Raw genomic sequence first — 18,373 nt, 5'->3', positions numbered from 1 at the left:
GGCAAGATCAAAAACGGTAAAATCTTGCGGTGGAGGATCGAGCTCTCCACCTACAACTACGAGATTTTGTATCGCCCCGACAAGCACAACGAGTCCCCCGATGCCCTATCCCGAGATACATGTACCAACACACAGGTGGACCGTCTCCGGACTCTGCACGACAACCTTTGTCACCTGGGGGTCACACGGTTGTACCACTTCATCAAGGCCCGCAATCTGCCCTACTCCGTCGAGGAAGTACGGGCAATCACCAGAGACTGCCAGGTCTGTGCGGAGTGCAAACCGCATTTCTACCAGCCGGACCGCGCGCGCCTGGTGAAGGCCTCCCGCCCCTTTGAACGCCTCAGCGTAGATTTCAAAGGGCCCCTCCCATCCACCGACCGTAACACGTATTTCCTCAGTGTGGTCAATGAGTACTCCAGATTCCCCTTCGCCATCCCATGCCCCGACATGACGTCTGCCACCGTCATCAAAGCCCTCAACACCATCTTTGCTCTGTTCGGCTTCCCCGCTGACATCCACAGCGACAGAGGATCCTCATTCATGAGAGATGAGCTGCGTCAGTTCCTGCTCAGCAGGGGTATCGCCTCCAGCAGGACGACCAGCTATAACCCCGGGGAAACAGGGAGGTGGAACGGGAGAACGGGACGGTCTGGAAGGGCATTCTGCTGGCTCTACGGTCCAGAAATCTTCTGGCCTCCCGCTGGCAGGTGGTCCTCCCCGATGCACTGCACTCCATTCGGTCGCTCCTATGCACTGCGACTAACGACACACCCCCTGAACATCTCTTTGCCTTCCCCAGGAAGTCCACATCCGGGGTGTCGCTCCCGGCTTGGCTTGCAGATCCAGGACCCGTACTCCTCCATAAGCACGTACGACTCCACAAGGCGGACCCGTTGGTTGAAAGGGTGCAATTACTCCACGCTAACCCCCAGTATGCCTACGTAGCGTACCCCGACTGCTGCCAGGATACTGTCTCCCTTAGGGACCTGGCACCAACAGATTCCACACACACACACCCCTCCGGCCTGGCTCCGCCCCCCCCTCCCCCGGCACACCCAGCAGCAACCCTCCCGGGACCATCAGTCCTCCCCCTGCCCACGCCCGAGGATGAGGAGGATTTCGGCACGCTCCAGGAGTCACCGAGGACCAGACTGTCACCGGAATCGCCGCCACCACTGCGTCGCTCCCAGTGTCAGATCAAGGCCCCGGACCGGCTAAACCTGTAATTGGTTCGGGACTGTTAAAGTACCATGTACTGGTCTCCAAAATTTTTTTTGCCTCTGTATATTAAAACTTGTTCTGTATATAGTTCTCTGCCACCCCCGCCGGACTCAATTTTAAGAGGGGGTGAATGTGGTAATCACCACTGTTGTATATATTAGGAGATGTGTGGTAAGGCTCTGTACTAGAGGTACGGGGGTCATCCCTGCCTGCTGGCTCCGCCCAGTAGGCGGAGTATAAATATGTGTGCTCCCCATACAGCAGCCATTTCTCCAGCTGCCGTAGGAGACCACACATCTTAGTGTAATAAAGCCTCAGTTGTATTCAACTCTCGTCTTTGTGCAATTGATGGTGCATCAGACATTCTCATAAGTGAGGGGCAGAAGTCCTGCCTCCAGTCCATTAATGCTTCACAGAGCATTAAATGGCTATGGGGCTGCTGGCATTGGTGGGGATGCATTCCCTGACAATGGGCAGAATTCTACCAACCCACCAGTGGTGAGTTTGGTGGCGGCGAGCGTGGAGAATATGGTGGGAGCCGAAATGTCAGAAACCTGCCAGTGTAAAATCACATTGCAATTCTCCAATAGCGGATTAATGACGGGTCAGTCATCCTGCTGGCAGGTGGCATTTACAATGATTTACATCTCATTAATGCTCAGTAAAACAGCTACCCACCGGTATCCTGTCAGGCCTTCCAATCTTGCATCATGCCAGCGGGAAATAACGTCAGAGTAAAACCCGATCGCTAAAGAGTGACGTGTACAAGGTGGTCCTCTGTTCGCCAGAGACGAGGGGCGAAATTCTCCTACCCGCCCCGCCACATTTCTGCGCCGACCGGCCGGCGGGAGTCTCCGTAACACCGGCCGGTCAATGGGGTTTCCCATTGTGGGGCAGCCCCACGCCGTCGGGAAACCCCCGAGCGCCGGCAGAACGGAGACTCCCGCCGGCGGAGAATGACGCCCCAGGTGAGTGTGACAAAGACCTTCTGCCACAGTGCTGTGCTGCTACGCTGTTCACCACTCTGCTGGGTTAGGCCGGTTCCTGCTCTCCATCTCCATGCCCAGCTGATCTCCATGGACTGCACCCTGCCACTGGACCCATGGACCCTCTTGTGTCACCATTTCATCCCCCCCCTCCCCCCCCCCCCCCCCCCCAACCCGGTTTCACCCATCAGCAATATCTGGACAACACTGTGCTCTGGCACTCATGCAGCCACCACAACAAAGGTCTGAAGTTGAACTGGGGGCTAGATGAAGACAGAGGGGAGAAATGTGGAAGGAAGGTTGTGCAAGGGAGGGGGGAGAGGTAGGGTAATGGTTAATGATGGCAGGAAGAGGGGCAAGGACGTGGACGAAGAAGACGAACAATGGAAGGCAGAGGGACGATCGACAGGAGGGAAGCTAGGCCCTGACAAGGCTGCATGAAAAGCTCACCAACAAGGGGGTTGAAGGCATTGTTTACTGGAAGGGGATGCACAAAGACTCCAGATATGGTGGGTAGAGGTTCATGTATGGCATGGGTGCCTCACAGGTGATGGGCTGGGGAGAGGGTGGTTGAAACAGACTTCCACCTGAGGATGCTATCCTTTCCCGCTGGGTTGCTGACATCCTGCATTGTCCGGTGAAGACGGGTTGGCTGGAGAGAGTGATAGGAATGTGCTGGGCTGTTACTATATATCGCACCGGGTCCTTTGAACCCGTCAGCTGAGGGAAGGTGGACCAATCAACTGCCAGCCTACAAGGAGAGTGGGAGAGGAACATGCCTCTGCATTATTAATGAGTTTCCAAGTGCAAAATTCCTGCCATTCGTATCAGTGGGACAGGCGCCGCTGGTGCCACCCGTCACCGCATTCAGCCTCAAAATGCGAGAATTCTGCCCAATGCTTTTGGTGGGGTTTCAAAAAGCGTTGCCTGTTGTATTCAGACAGATGAGGTAAAAACTTGATGGAAAACATTTAGCGACAAATTCTAATTCAATTGATACATTTAAACATGTTCTCAAATGTGTTGGATTCTCCGGTCCCCCAGCCCAGTTCTCTCGGCATTCGCTGGCAGCAGGATTCTCTACTCCCACCGCTTGTCAATAAGTTTTGAAGCCACCCCACGCCACTGGGAAAAATATGGGCGGGGGTGCACTGCCAGTGAATCGCAACAGCCGGAGAATTCCTATGTACATATTTGCTGCACACCTTTTGGATTTAATGGGTGAAATTCTCCCCCAATGGCGCGATGTCCGCCGACTGGCGCCAAAAACGGCGCCAATCAGACGGGCATCACGCCGGCCCAAAGGTGCGGAATGCTCCGCATCTTTGGGGGCCGAGCCACAACATTGAGGGGCTGGGCCGGCGCCGGAGGGATTTCCGCCCCGCCAGCTGGCGGAAATGGCGTTTGTTGCCCCGCCAGCTGGCGGAAATGGCGTTTGGTGCCCCGCCAGCTGGCGCGAAAATGCGGCGCATGCGCGGGAGCGTCAGCGGCCGCCGACAGTTTCCCGCGCATGCGCAGTGGGGAGAGTCACTTCCGCCTCCGCCATGGTGGAGACCATGGCGGAGGCGGAAGGGAAAGAGTGCCCCCACGGCACAGGCCCGCCCGCGGATCGGTGGGCCCCGATCGCGGGCCAGGCCACCGTGGGGACACCCCCCCGGGGTCAGATCGCCCCGCGCCCCCCCCCCCCCAGGACCCCGGAGCCCGCCCACGCCGCCTGGTCCCGCCGGTAAATACCAGCTTTGATTTACGCCGGCGGGACAGGCAATTTCTGGGCGGGACTTCGGCCCATCCGGGCCGGAGAATTTAGCGGGGGGTCCCGCCAACCGGCGCGCCCGATTCCCGCCCCTGCCCAATCTCCGGTACCGGAGACTTCGGCGGGGGCGGGATTCACGGCGGCCAACAGCCATTCTCCGACCCGGCGGGGGGTCGGAGAATGACGCCCAATAAGTTTAGTTTCTCAGAAAAAAATAAGGATTAATTTTTTCAGTGATTTAACTGGTCCCTCCAACATGCACAGGGATTATGCTGACACAGGTCTTTCCTGTGATAAAGCACTGACATTAAATGTGTGAATCAAAAATCGTGATGTCGGACGTAACGTGAATGAGAACAGGAAGTGCCTGCCATATGGAAGACATTTCCCTTTAGCGCAGAATAACATTCATTCTATGTGAGGTGATGAGGGTTTTGCCAGGAGGAGGGAGTATATTCACAGACGTTTCTCCGTAGCAAAACAGAGTCGAGTGACACATGCAATCATCCCGCTGATGTTGTGCAGCTGAGGTGACGAGTATTATACAGAAGAATAAAATCAGGCAGATATCGCGAAGAAATTTCTTATGTTCCAGTCTACTGTGAACTCTCAGTCAATACTTTGGCCGGGAATTTGTGCCGGCCCCGATGTGGGCGCAAACTCCCATAAGAGTCTAAAACTGAGAATCTCAACGGCAAGATCTCTCTTTCAGATTTTCCCATCCCCCCCAGCCAGTGACGTAATGAGATTCCTGCCCAGAAAGGTTGGGAACCTAATTTAAATAAATTATAAAATAATTAAAGGGCTTCCCTGATGTGTCATCTCCTCACATCTCCACACGGACGTCACTTTACGTCGGTGAGATCTACAGCAGGTTTTTAAAAACTGGAACCAGTTGAAGGGAACCCACCAGAGGGCAGACAGGTAAACATAACCTCTGGGAGGAGAGGGACATGCTCAGGCAGTATCCTGTCATTGCCCCCTGGCACAGCCTCCTTGCACTGCCCTCTGGCACCCTTGGGACGCAGCAGGGCTCCTGACACCCTGGCACTGACCCGGCATTGCCCCAGGAAGTGTCCGGGGCAGTGCCAGGAACAGTGAAAGGGTGCCTGGGGACGATGTCAGGGGGGTGCTCTGGCAAGCTCAATGGGTTGGGGGGGGGGGGGGGTTCCTGTGTCCGTGAGGGGAGGGGCTCCATAGGGCATTGTCTGTTTGGAGGAGTTTCCGTGTGGATGGGGGGCGGGGGGCTTGATCTTTTAAAAAGGGAGCCCCGATCTCGGGATTCCTGATTTTGCCGCTGTTTGCTTCCCTGCCAGCGAGACAGCATGAGCCATGCCGCTACTTTTGTTGGAACCAAGTGCTGGATTTTCCGGCGAGAAATGCCAGCTGTGCAGTCGATGAGCTGCATGCCGGTTTTCCGGCCTCGGCCAGCACTTGGTGCAAAAATGTTTAAATGCCACCTTTTAGAAATTTCAGTCCCCCATCCAGACCCTCGGAAGACATCAACCTCTCCGCACTGCTTTCACCTGCATCATTCACCATCACAGAGACCATCACCTCGGTTGGAAATGTCAGTGGTCAGGCTCCTGGGTCACCGTCTGGTGTGCAACACACACATGCTGCACCACATCAGGTGGAGGCTAGGATTCCCAAGCGAGTTGATATTTGGGCATCGGGTTAAACTTGGTGACATATCATCACCTGTGGCACCCGAAAGTTGGTCGGGCGCATCCAGGACTAGGCCCTCCAGAGAATGACCACCAAGGGCATCACAGGGAAAATGGCAGGACAAACAGCATTCCTGATGTGCAGTCTGGTGGAACCTCCAGAAGGAACGGTAGGCAACGAAAGATCAGAAAGATAGAGGGCACTTAAGTTGTACGGATATAATAGATCACAGGAAGTCAGGGGGAAGGGGACACAAGTTGTAAATACCCACCATCAAACACTATTGCACCACAAGTCCGATCTACTACTAACCTCTGTCCCACAAGTGGAAAGGCTGGGCTGGGGCTGGGTGTTGGGCATTGGCCGGGTGTGGGGGGAGTGCTCTCAGGACGCATCGGACACATGGATATCCCCCATGCATTTTCGAAAGGTTACAGGCGATGGGAGACTCAGTGTGAGACAGCCGAGTATCACAGCACCCCAGTGAATGAGTCCAAACCGTTCACCATCTCCCATGACCCCCCCTCCGCTCCTCAAATATCTTGGGGCCCATGAGAAGGAATCCCCCCTCACATAACCAGGGATCACTCAGCTGGAGCCTGGTATGTAATATAAAAAAAACAGGAGTCAGCCTTTGTCACACAATGAGGAGCACCATCTCACAGCGAGTTGTCATCATCCTCTGTCCCACAGACAAGACCCGCTGATACTGCCCACCCAGGGCCTGTTGTGATGCTGAGATGACCCTTTGGGGGGTGGGGTGGGGTTGGGGGGGGGTTGGGGAGCTGTGCTAAGGGGAAGGTGGGGTGAAAGGCTAAGGATCAGTATGGGTGAAACATTAACCGTCAGTATGGGTGAGTGTGGTAGTATGTATTGGGGGTCATGTGGGACTGGAAGCCCTAATGTCATTGGCTGACAGATCCCGGGTCCTGGTTGGCCGTTGACCTCAAGCTCCGCCCTGAAGGCGGAGTATAAGAAGCCGGAGTCTTCCCCCGCAGGCCAGTTTACTATCGAGCTGCTGGGGAACAGACACGCTTAATAAAGCCTCATCGACTTCACTCTATTCGTCTCATGGAGTCTTTGTGCGCTACAATTTATTAAGCGTGTCTGTTCCCCAGCAGCTCGATAGTAAACTGGCCTGGAGTGAGTCTGAGGGGAAATATGGGTGAAGGCTAAGAAGTAGGTGGGTGAATGGCTTAGGGGTGGTTGAGGGGTGGAGGGAAAGAGGGCGGAGGAGCTTCCAGTCTTTTGGCCTCTTATGCGGCAAATTGAAATGAGATCAGGTTGTCCCTGGTGTGATGGCCTTGAATGACGAAGCCTGCCATTCTTCCTCCTCCTCCAGCATGTCACCCCACTACTGTGTGACGTTGTGCAGGATGCAGCAGGCCATCGTAATGCATGCGACCCTCTAGGGGGTGTATTGCAGAGCCCTCCAAAGCAGTTAAGGCATCGGAAGCACATCTTTAGGTGGCCGATGCCCCGCTCAATGTCACTCCTGGTTGCTATGTGAACGTCATTATAACGGCTCTCCACTTCAGTCTGGGGTCTCTGCCTAGGTATCATCAGCCATGACCTCAGCAGATAGGACTTGTCACTCACTATCCAACCCCTCACCTGAGGGAGTGTCTCAAAGGTGCACGGACCTCCACCTCCAAGTGTGCCAGGGTGTATATGTCATGCGCGCTACCTGGGTATTGTGAATGGATGTGCCTGATGTGTAGCTGGTGATCACAAACCAACTGCACGTTCAGAGAGTGCAACCCCTTCTTATTAATGAAAGGCAACTCCTTACTAGTTGGTGCTCGGAAGGTAATGTGCATGTCATCAATAACCTCCTGGGCCTGGGGCATGGCAGCGATGGCAGAAAATTCTCCATCCCGGTATCCTGGTGGGCCTGGTGCAGGTTAAAGTTGATATACATAGATGTCCGGGCACATAGGCTGTCCATCACGTCTCTGATGCATCTGTCTGCGGACAATTGTGAGATCTCACACAAGTTCCTGCTCGAACCCTGAAATGACCCAGAGGCATAGAAGTTGAGGGCAACTGGGAGAGGGTGCCCTGCTCATAGCCCTCGTGGTGCCAGGTCCACCACCATCTGGCACAGGTGGCACACTATCTCCCTGATAAGGGGTAGTCGATGGCAGCACACACGGTCTGGGAGCTCCATGAAGGACACACGCTGATGGTAAAACCGTGGACTGATGCAGCGCAGCCTTCATACCTCTTCCTCGCCCTGGTGGACAGCCAGCATTGGAGCTTCATCGGCTGGCCCCTGCTGTTCTGGGGCTGGCTCCTGTCCTGCAGGGTCTTCCCAGAGCTGGCCCAGGCGCTCATGCTATTGGATTGGATTGGATTGGATTGGATTTGTTTATTGTCACGTGTACCGAGGTACAGTGAAAAGTATTTTTCTGCAAGCAGCTCAACAGATCATTAAGTACATGGGAAGAAAAGGGAATAAAAGAAAATACATAATAGGGCAACACAACATATACAATGTAACTACATAAGCACTGGCATCGGATGAAGCACACAGGGTGTAGTGTTAATGAGGTCAGTCCATAAGAGGGTCATTTAGGAGTTTGGTAACAGCGGGGAAGAAGCTGTTTTTGAGTCTGTTCGTGCGTGTTCTCAGACTTCTGTATCTCCTGCCCGATGGAAGAAGTTGGAAGAGTGAGTAAGCCGGGTGGGAGGGATCTTTGATTATGCTGCCTGCTTTCCCCAGGCAGCGGGAGGTGTAGATGGAGTCAATGGATGGGAGGCAGGTTTGTGTGATGGACTGAGCTGTGTTCACGATTCTCTGAAGTTTCTTGCGGTCGTGGGCCGAGCAGTTGCCATACCAGGCTGTGATGCAGCCCGATAGGATGCTTTCTATGGTGCATCTGTAAAAGTTGGTAAAGGTTAATGTGGACATGCCGAATTTCCTTCGTTTCCTCAGGAAGTATAGACGCTGTTGTGCTTTCTTGGTGGTAGCGTCGACGTGGGTGAACCAGGACAGATTTTTGGAAATGAGCACCCCTAGGAATTTGAAACTGCTAACCATCTCCACCTCGGCCCCGTTGATGCTGACAGGGGTGTGCACATTGCGCATTTGCGACGGCAGCAGCGGCCAGGTAGATAGCTGGCATGGCAGGCTGAGTTCCAAATTCCATTTCTGTGCGAGGGGGAGTGGGAGAGACAGGGACTGTTAGCAAGGTGAGGCTTCCCTCGAACATCCCAACCCCCCGAATTGCATGCTTACCATGAGTTGTACTGCTCCGCCCCCATCACCATTCCCCCCCCCCCCCCCCATTCTCCCCCTACCCACTTCCCCACCCTCCCCCGGCCCCTTCTACATCATTTACTTTACACTGCAGCCCTCCCCCATCAGTGACTGGCACCTGGCCCTTGATGTGAGGATCCTCTATCCCCATCATTTGTCATTTCCAACTGGGTTACCAGTGGCTGCCACAGCAGGTGTTAACAATGGGCTCTGTGGCCCCTGTCCTGATTCTCCTAGTGGGCTATACTGTGGGTGTCCTCACTGAGTGAGCCTTGTGCCTTCCCACCAGAATGGAGGGAGCTGGTTGTGTGGTGGAGACATTCATACTGTGCATGCATGCGGCTCTATGCTAGGAAACTGGTGTGCGGGCATGTCCTTTCGGTGAGGATCAGTGAGGGATGTGTATCTTGGCTGTATGTGGAGTCTGGGTTTAACACAGATGCTGTGACTGTGAGCTGCTCAGGTTTCCTGGGCGGGTCCAGAATGCATGCGCATCATACCGCGTGACACAAATGGGGCGCGTTTGACCTGCAGGGCCTGAAGAAATTGTCTGATTCTTAGGAGCAGGTTAGACGATTGTCTCATTGGTGAGGCTGTTACTCTGAGAAGGGCTGTGTGCCAGGCAGGTCAGGGCCTGCTCAGCGCCTTTCATGCAACGATGCAGACTCGATGGGCTGAAGGGTATCTTCTGCACTGTAGTATTCTGTGATTCTGTTTCAGTGACACCAGTGCATGTGTCCTTTGTTGGGGATGGCTCTGTTATTCCCCTGAGGAGCGCCAACACCTGGTGGTCTGGCGATTGTTCATGGCCACGCCCATCCCCTCAGTTGTACTGCTGAGACATGAGGGTGTCCAGATGGGTGGCTGGATGGGTTTCTACATGATCTAAGATTCTCTAGGATATTGGCAGCAGTCAACAGTCTCAACAGTCAGGCGCCTGTAAGCAACACCTAAGGGATGGGTTGCAATACTTTTACAGCTGAAATGGGAGGTTCAGCCAAGGCATCCCGATCCTGAGAGGGTCACCCTTGCCACCAGCCCCAGAGCTCCAGGCATACACACCGGCAAGACTAAATAATTTAAAAGGTTTTCTTACCTCCTTGCTCCCATTCAAAGGCCGTTGTGCCAGGGCCACATTTCTAAATACACACACCATATCACATCCGCGTGACTCCTAGTTATAAGTGGTGGAGCATAGTGGGGGGGGGGGGGGGGTGGCGCAAGGGCAGAAATTCGGATTTCCAGCACGTTAATCACATTTAAATGTATACAAATCAGGAGTGAGTTTGCGTGTTCTCGCCAGTGCAGGGCGGGTAGCCCGCTATGGCTGGCGGCGTGGGAGCGGAAACTGGGGATGGGTCTGCCTACACGCCATTCTCCACCCAATTGGGATTCCCGATCGTAGCGGTGGGGAACAGAGAAACGCCGCCATGACCTCTGCACGTGACATTTCTGAAGAAAAAAACAAACAGGGGTCAGCACCTTGAGGCAGAAGAAGGGGAACAGGAACAGGTCAGAGCTGGAGTTTGAAATGTCCTCTGACAGCAATAACTAGCTAACATACCACTCAAGAATTTGGTCAACTAGTCATTGCCGTTAAGTGTTAACACCTGATTGCTTACGGCATATCAGGTGACCTCTCAGCAGACTTTCAATAGACCCCAGGGACATTTTTCCAAGAAAACTCTATTTTTGATACACAAGTAACACAGAACATTGGACACCGTTAGTCATCTTTGAGTTCGCAATCACCAGTTTGAAAACAATAGAAGTGGGGTATGGAAGTAATTTAATCTATTTAACCGCACATATGCAGCTCAATAGTTTTGTGATTATATTACTTAATAGTTGCAGCTTTATCCAGCATATGTAACTATAAATTACTGTCATGGAAACAAAAAGTTCTTCATTTTGTAAACTAGCAAAATTGTATTGTTATTGCATCCATGTTGCAGGAGAGGGATCAAAGCAGCAAGAATCTTTGGATTCTGTTCAAATATTTGCTAAGTGCTCTTCCTCGTTTCAAAATATATCTTGCTGTAAGTGTTTACTTTCTGCACTTCATTACTCTTGTGATGCGGGAAATTCCCGCCACGCTGCTCCGACGCCAGGACGCGATTCTCCGGCGGTAATCGCGCCCACGCGGTCGACCGGCCGAATTCCCACTGAGTTCCGCCGAGTCCCACCGGCGTGGTTCCAACCTGGTACCACCCGGCGGGAGCTCGGACCCATGGCCACGGTTGCATCAGACTCCGGGGGGGCCTCCATGGTGTCCAGGCCCGCGATCGGGGGCTACCGATTGGCGGGCGCCCACAATCTGGAGGGGGCCTACATCCTTCCACGCGGGCCCGCTGTAGGGCTCCGACATGTTGCACGGCCACCACGCGCATGCGCAGGTGTGGAGATGGCCACTATGCGCATGCGCTGGCGCCGAGATGCCCATCACGCACTGGCGCGGAGACACCCGTCGCCGCGCTGGCACGGAGACGCCCGTCGCATGCATGCGCGGAACCGCACTGGCAGTGCAGTGCCACGTATCGGCGCTGTACTGGCCCCCTGAGGGCTGCTGAATCGCTGGGCCAGGAGGCCGGTTGTCGCCGGCATGCACCACTCCGGTGTTTATGCCGGCCTCAATACTTGGCCGGGTTTTGGAGAATCCCGGTCCATGTTCCTGCACAAGGCTGGATGCTGAACACCAGCAAGTTACTGAATCATCCCAGCCTGCGTTCAGCTGGCGTCTGCTTATGCACATTTTTCCAGTTGCAAAGGGGCGGGAAGGGGGGTGACCAGAAGATGAACAATTACAAAGGTTGGTTTCATGAGACTGAGCACAATTGTCGCATCAGCACAGTAAACATAGCTGAGTAACTCAGCACAGAACTGGGATTGAACCTACAAACTCCCTTGTCGGTTTGACTACTACACCAGGTGCAGGAAGTATCATCTTTGGTTTGTAGCCAAGTAAGCAGATTTCAGACAATGACAAGTGAGGCGTGAAGTAATCTCAGCATCCCTGTGCTAGGGATGAGAAACATTAATCACGATTTCCCCTCAGAACACAGAGTTTCGTGGCTCCTGCTGAAGGCATCAGTGTGGGCACGGAGCAGGACAGGATCAGGCCCTGGTGTGAGGCCCTCTAGAGTGGAATACTCTACTGACACTCACTGTTGAGGCTTCTCCATGGTTGGGGAACTGGAGGGACAAAAATAACACTTGCAATCATTCAAACTGAATTATGTTACTTCCTCTACTCTCTGGCAACGTCTCAATTTTCCGCTCCAAAAAAGCAGTAATAAGATCTTCATCTGAAGAGATAACATTTGGAGGGCTACAGTAAAAAGATGGAGGAGTAGGACTAGCTGAGTTGCTCCTGCTCAGAGCCGGCATGGATGTGACAGGCCAAATGGCCTTCTTCTGTGCTGCAACAAATCTATGGACTGCATTTTCACCTCAGGGATGGGAAACAAGAGTCAGGAATGATTTTGGATCCCAAACCCAACCCGCTGGGCAAAACAGTCACTGATCTGGAATTTTGACCAGACTTTGCCAAGTTGGCATGGAAACAGGTTTCTCTGTCCAATTAAGGATGGCAATGGGCTCTAGAAACTAGAGGGCATCTGAGGCCTTCCAGCGTGAGAGGAGCACCTGGCTGCAGTACCAGGTAAATAGCTCGGAGGGCACCTCAACAAGAAGGTCCCCTCTTGGCCACTTTTTTTGACAGCCTTACTTAAAAAATACAAAAGGAGAATCCTTTTGGTGGCACTCCCACCCAGACAGGTAATGAGAGCACTTTGGCTGCCTGGAGCACAGGCTCCATGAACTGGTACTGGGTGCCCGAATCCAGGAAGTTGGTTTGCCCCTGTCACATCGGGATCCTGGAAAATCCTACTCAGCCTCTGTAATCCCTGCTTAACTCTTAGCCTTAAGTCTAATTGGCTGTCTGCCTCATGGCCGACATTGGGAACGGGGTCAGAGGCTGATATGCCGGCCACATAATTTTCGGCTCCATCAGTAGCCGTTCCTAATGCCAAACTGGTCAAAAAATTCAGCCTAATGATTCTATGATTTTTACTTGGTACAGCATGGAATCAGAAGTTTCAAAGCCAATAAGTTGAAGATAAACTTAGGAGCTGACACCAGTTCCTATCACCAGGATGAGCTACCATCTTTTGGATGAGACATTCAACTGAGGCCCCCTCTCCCTCCTCAGGAGGATTTAATGGTATCCTATGGCAGTATTTGGAAGCGCAGGGAGCTCTATCATTCTCCCTAAGACCATAAGACATAGGAACAGAATTAGGCCATGGCCCATCGGGTCTGCTCCGCCATTCAATCATGGCTGATATTTTTCTCATCCCGTGCCTTCTTCCCATAATCCCTGATCCCCTTATTAATCAAGAACCTATCTATCTCTATCTTAAAGATACTCAGTGATTTAGCCTCCATAGCCTTCTGCGGCAGAGTTCCACAGATTCACCACCCTCTGCCTGAAGAAATTCCTCCTCATCTCTATTTTAAAGGATCGTCCCTTCAGTCTGAGATTGTGTCCTCTAGTTCCAGTTTTTCCTACAAGTGGAAACATCCTCTTCATGTCCAATCTATTCAGGCCTCGCGGTATCTTGTGAGTTTCAATAAGATCCCCCCTCATCCTTCTAAACTCCAATGAATACAGATCCAGATTCCTCCACCGTTCCTAATACGACAGCACTTCATTCCAGGGATCATTCTTGTGAACCACCTCTGGACCCTTTCCAAGGCCAGCACATCCTTCCATAGATACAGGGCCCAAAACTGCTCACAATACTCCAAATACTCCAACCAGACCCTTATACAGCCTCAGAAGTACATCCCTGCTCTTGTATTCCAGCCCTCTCGACATGAATGCTAACATTGCATTTCCCTTCCTAACTGCCGACTGAACCTGCACGTTAACCTTAAGAGAATCTTGAACAAGGACTCCCAAATCCCTTTGTGCTTCTGATTTCCTAAGCACTTCCCCATTCAGAAAATAGTCTATGCCTAAATTCCTTCTTCCAGAGTGCAAAACCTCACACTTTTCCACATTGTTTTCCCTCTGTCACTGCTTTGATGATCATTCCTGGTTAATATCATTTTCTCAATCAACCAGTAGCTGCTATGTTTACCTGCGTAACAACAGTGACAGCACTTGAAAAGTAACTTACTGTTTTGTGGAATATTCTAAGCATGTGAGTGATATTATCGGCGGGATTCTCCGGATCCCCAGCCGTGTGTTTCTCAGGGGTGTGTCGTTCACTGGAATCTCACTTTGATGTGCCGAGTCACAAAGCACCCGAGGCATTGGGATCTGTTCCCTGCACCTTGGAGATCTCAGGCGAGCATCGTTCAGTACTGGTCTCGACAAACATGGACCAGACGGAAAAGCATTCGTGGGGGTCTCCCAGGAGATCGGAGGCCACCAGCTGCTTGCCCACTAAGCAGGCGGCGTGATTTGCACCGACATTAAGAGTGGGGGGCAGCACGGTGGCACAGTGGTTAGCATTGCTGCCTCACGGTGCCAAGATCCCAAGTTCGATCCTGGCTTTGGGTCACTGTCCGTGTGGAGTTTGCGCATTTTCCCCGTGTTTGCGCGGGTTTCGCCCCCACAACCCAAAAGATGTGCAGGGTAGGTGGATTGGCCACGCTAAATTGCCCCTTAATTGGAAAAGATGAATTGGGTCGTCTAAATTTTTTTTTAAAGAGTGGCGTGGCCTAAACATGCTGGCAGGTCTGATTTCTTCATTTGTAAAGGGTGCCCAGATCTCAGAGTAACCGTACTGACCCCCACCCACCAAATCACCGCCATCAGGCCCCTCCAAATCTCCGGCATCAGGTACCCGCCCCCCCTGGCAATTGCCAGAATCAGGTCCCCCAACCAATTACCGGTACCAGCAGCTCCTCCTCTCCCACCCCCGCAGATGAATGATACCCTGCTATGGGGGTCACCAACTGCACCCTTCCCCCTCATCCCCCTCCCTGTCATGCCCCACCCCATTCAGACCCACTCCCTTGGCAGCTCCCCTTAGCACTGCCTCTGGCACCATGGCGGTGCCAACTTGGCACCGGTAGGGTGCCAACTTGGTACTAGTAGGGTGCCAGCGTGCCAGTGGTGCCATGTCCCTGACCTTAGGGGCTACAATGGCTTCCGAGCCCCCCCCCGGTGTGGTCATCACATCTGGCCTCCATTTGTGGAGACCAGTAGTGATTCGCGGCGGCTTCACGTTACACTGGCGGGTGGGGAATTGCAGCATCCGGGAGAAACCATCTTAAAATTGATCCTGCATATTTAAATGAGGATTTAAATATGCTAATCGGGTTCGCGCACAGTGAGGGCGTGAGCCAGATTATGTCTGCTGGGAGTGCCAAGGAACATCGCGAGCTGTTTGACGCCTGGCTCAAATCCCGTTTTCAGGGCTTGCCGACATAACGAGATTTCTGCAATGCGCCTGGAAAATTGTTCCCATCGTTTCATAAACTAATATGCTAAACATAATATTTAAACCATGTTAGGTTAAGATCAACAGAGAAAATAAAATAAAAGTATAATATAAATCATTTTTTTGGAATACCTTGGTTAATTTGACATAAAAAATGCTTTGATTTAAGAGACTTGTAAAAGTTGCAAAACTGAATCTTAAGGAATGATTTCAATTAAATGCCTGATCCGTGATGTGATATCAATCTAATTTGTTAATCAGTGTAGAAGCTGATCGATCATTATGCGCCTTTATGTAGTTTATGCCACCGGCTGATTTCAGTGAAGCAGGCCAAACAAGCCCTGTGGAGGGGGCTCAGTCACTTCGATGCATTCCTCAGTTTCAAAATAAACACATTTAGAAACTTCAATCTGTCCAAACAAATATTTGTGCAACTAAATTGACTTTTGTTTTTGCCACAACATAATCTGAAAAAAATCTGGAGAGAAAATGTGATTCTTTGTAAATTTGTAAATAATGTTGACCTGGCAACTAAATACGCAGATTTCACTTGAATAATTCCACATGCTGAACACAAGTGATTGTCCAGTAGATTTCCATAATTTAGAACTGATGCTTTCCAACAGAGCTTTCTATTCCAATGCCACAAACTAAAATCATTTTTCCAGGAATGATGTGGCATTTGTTTACAAAGAAAAGTTAAAATTCACCCAAAAGACAAATGCACAGTGATATCAAGATCCTTAGCTTGATTAACTCTGAACCTCAGCCAAATTATTTAGAAATCTGTCGAAGCAACAAATGGTTGAATTATTTCAACCAATTCACGGTATTATTTGCCAAGTGTGTTTTATGCATTCACTGAACTCCACAATGCATAAAAGTTGTTTTGGAATGAGCAAAGAACGTAACAAATCATTGCCAAGAGGAAATTTGAAGACATACCTGTGGTGTAGTTCCTTGCAGTTTCCCAATCTTGTTTCAAACTACAATAGAAGGAGAAGTTCCAGCAATTCTAATAGGTCTCCTTAAGGATGTCCTTTTTTCCCCATCTGATACAATCAACAACGATTTAACAACATCCATACAGATGTCTCTCAGCTCATAATTTTAAGGCCGGGGTGGGGGGGGGGGGGGGGGGGGGGGGGAGGGGGGAAGAAAAGATTGTTAAAGACGAGGATTTGTGTAACTCTCCGAACAGAATTCCCACACACAGATGTTACTGATTCTATGGGATAGAAATTCCCAACTCCCCAAATGGATTCCAAGCGAATTGGTTGCTATTAGATACGCATTCTGGGCACAAAAAGCTAGTGCAGTAATGAATCTGTGGCCTGGACTCCAGGGTTCCATGGTCATTAAATAATGTCATGCCCATTCCCTCCTGAGCCATTAACCACAAAGGTATAGGGTTAAGTAAACAGCAGCCAGAAACAGTGACCTCCAGGCAAACAAGGCGATGGATTAGTCTGTGTCTTTTTTTAAATTTCCAGCTGTTCTGTTCCACTATGAATGTAATTATATACACAATGATGAATAAACCAGACAATGTAACACTCCAATGACTTACAGTTGAATCTTTACTGAACTCAGCAGTATATATTTGTTCGAATAAATTTTTATAATCTGCACTTATTTATGAATACTGACATGGCGGACCCACACCGCAGACCAGCACCGAAACCCCCCCCCTCAGATCGCACGCGCCCGCAGATCGGTGGCCCCCGATCGGTGGCCTGGCCATCCCGGAGCCCCCCCCCCCCCCGGTGAAGGATCCCCCCGTCCCCCACCAGGGCGGTCGTGGACTGAGTCCGCAGCTGCCACGCCGAGTTCCCAACGGGTGGAACCATGACAGAACCATGCCGTCGGCAACTCGCCCAGTTGACGTTGGAGAATCGCCGCGGGGGCCTCTTTCAATGGCCCCCAACCGGCGCTGCTTAGACCGCGCACGGCGATTCCCGACTAATCTCTGAGGACCAGAGAATCGCGGGAGCGGCGTCGGACCCGATATAGGCTTTGACGTCCATTCTCTGCCCCCACGCCGATCGCGATTTTGGCGCGGAAGCTCGGAGAATCCCGCCCCCTGTCTCCGGCATCCATGGTTCCATTTGCTCTCACGTCCTCATTGCACTCTCAGCAGTGGCCCGTGCTCTCTTCTGGGAATGAAAATGCTTCCAACCTATTTGATTGGCCTGCAGCTCTCGAGGATAGAATTTCCTACCACTGAAGGGTGGAAATCACACTCTGTGCTTGTTAAGGCCATCCACAGCATATTATGTTGTAAGGATTTATTCTATGTTCCACAAAGAGGTCTGGAGGCCAGTGCTGTTGAACATTACATGTTTTTTAAAATAAATTTTGAATACTCAACTATTTTTCCAATTAAGGGGCAATTTAGCGTGGGCAATTCACCTACTCTGTACATCTTTGGGTTGTGGCGGTGAGACTCATGCAGACACAGGGAGAATATGCAAACTCCACACGGGTCCGTGGTGCTGTGAGGCAGCAGTGCTAGCCACTGCACCACCGTGCTGCCCAACATGTTTCTGAACAACTCATAACTATATATATATCTCCAGGGTAAAGCCCAGACTTGGTATAATCTCCATTATGGCTTCTGCTAGAATTTAATGTACTCAGTCCATTATCATGTGACTCGCTGCATCATGCTGTGTGTGGCACTGTCCTCGAGTCCCACATTAACCCTTGTTATGCAGAACAAGTACCCCACCCAACCCAAGTCTTTAAGCAAACATGTTTTGAATACAATTGTTCCATGCTGCCCCTTCTCCCCTCACACCCCGCAAGGCTCTGAATAAATTCAGATGGTCTGCAGGCTTGACAATTCTTCCAGACCTCATACTGGTCACGCTTGGTGGAGCTGCAGTATTATGATCCCAGACCAGACCCGAACATTTGCTCGGATACCGGACAGAAACTCTAATATTTTATCTAATTTGTGAAACTGTGAGGAAAGAATATTTCGCTCCAGGAGTGATTCCACGCATAAATAGGGATATGATAT

At 51.5% G+C, this 18,373-nt stretch overlaps 1 protein-coding gene across 1 annotated transcript in view; it reads right to left on the bottom strand.

Moving 5' to 3' along the window:
* The window catches only part of frem1b (Fras1 related extracellular matrix 1b), a 377,590-nt gene extending 361,129 nt beyond the window's left edge, over nucleotides 1–16,461 (bottom strand). The window contains exon 1 of the mRNA XM_072510980.1: nucleotides 16,294–16,461. The gene's annotated coding sequence lies outside the window, so the exon portion shown is untranslated. The remainder of the gene's footprint in view (nucleotides 1–16,293) is intronic.
* Nucleotides 16,462–18,373: the final 1,912 nt, after the last annotated feature.

Source organism: Scyliorhinus torazame, chromosome 7 (genome assembly GCF_047496885.1).
Source record: "Scyliorhinus torazame isolate Kashiwa2021f chromosome 7, sScyTor2.1, whole genome shotgun sequence".
NCBI lineage: Eukaryota > Metazoa > Chordata > Chondrichthyes > Carcharhiniformes > Scyliorhinidae > Scyliorhinus > Scyliorhinus torazame.
Note: the sequence above shows the minus strand (reverse complement) of the source record. Positions and strands in the feature narration are given on the sequence as shown.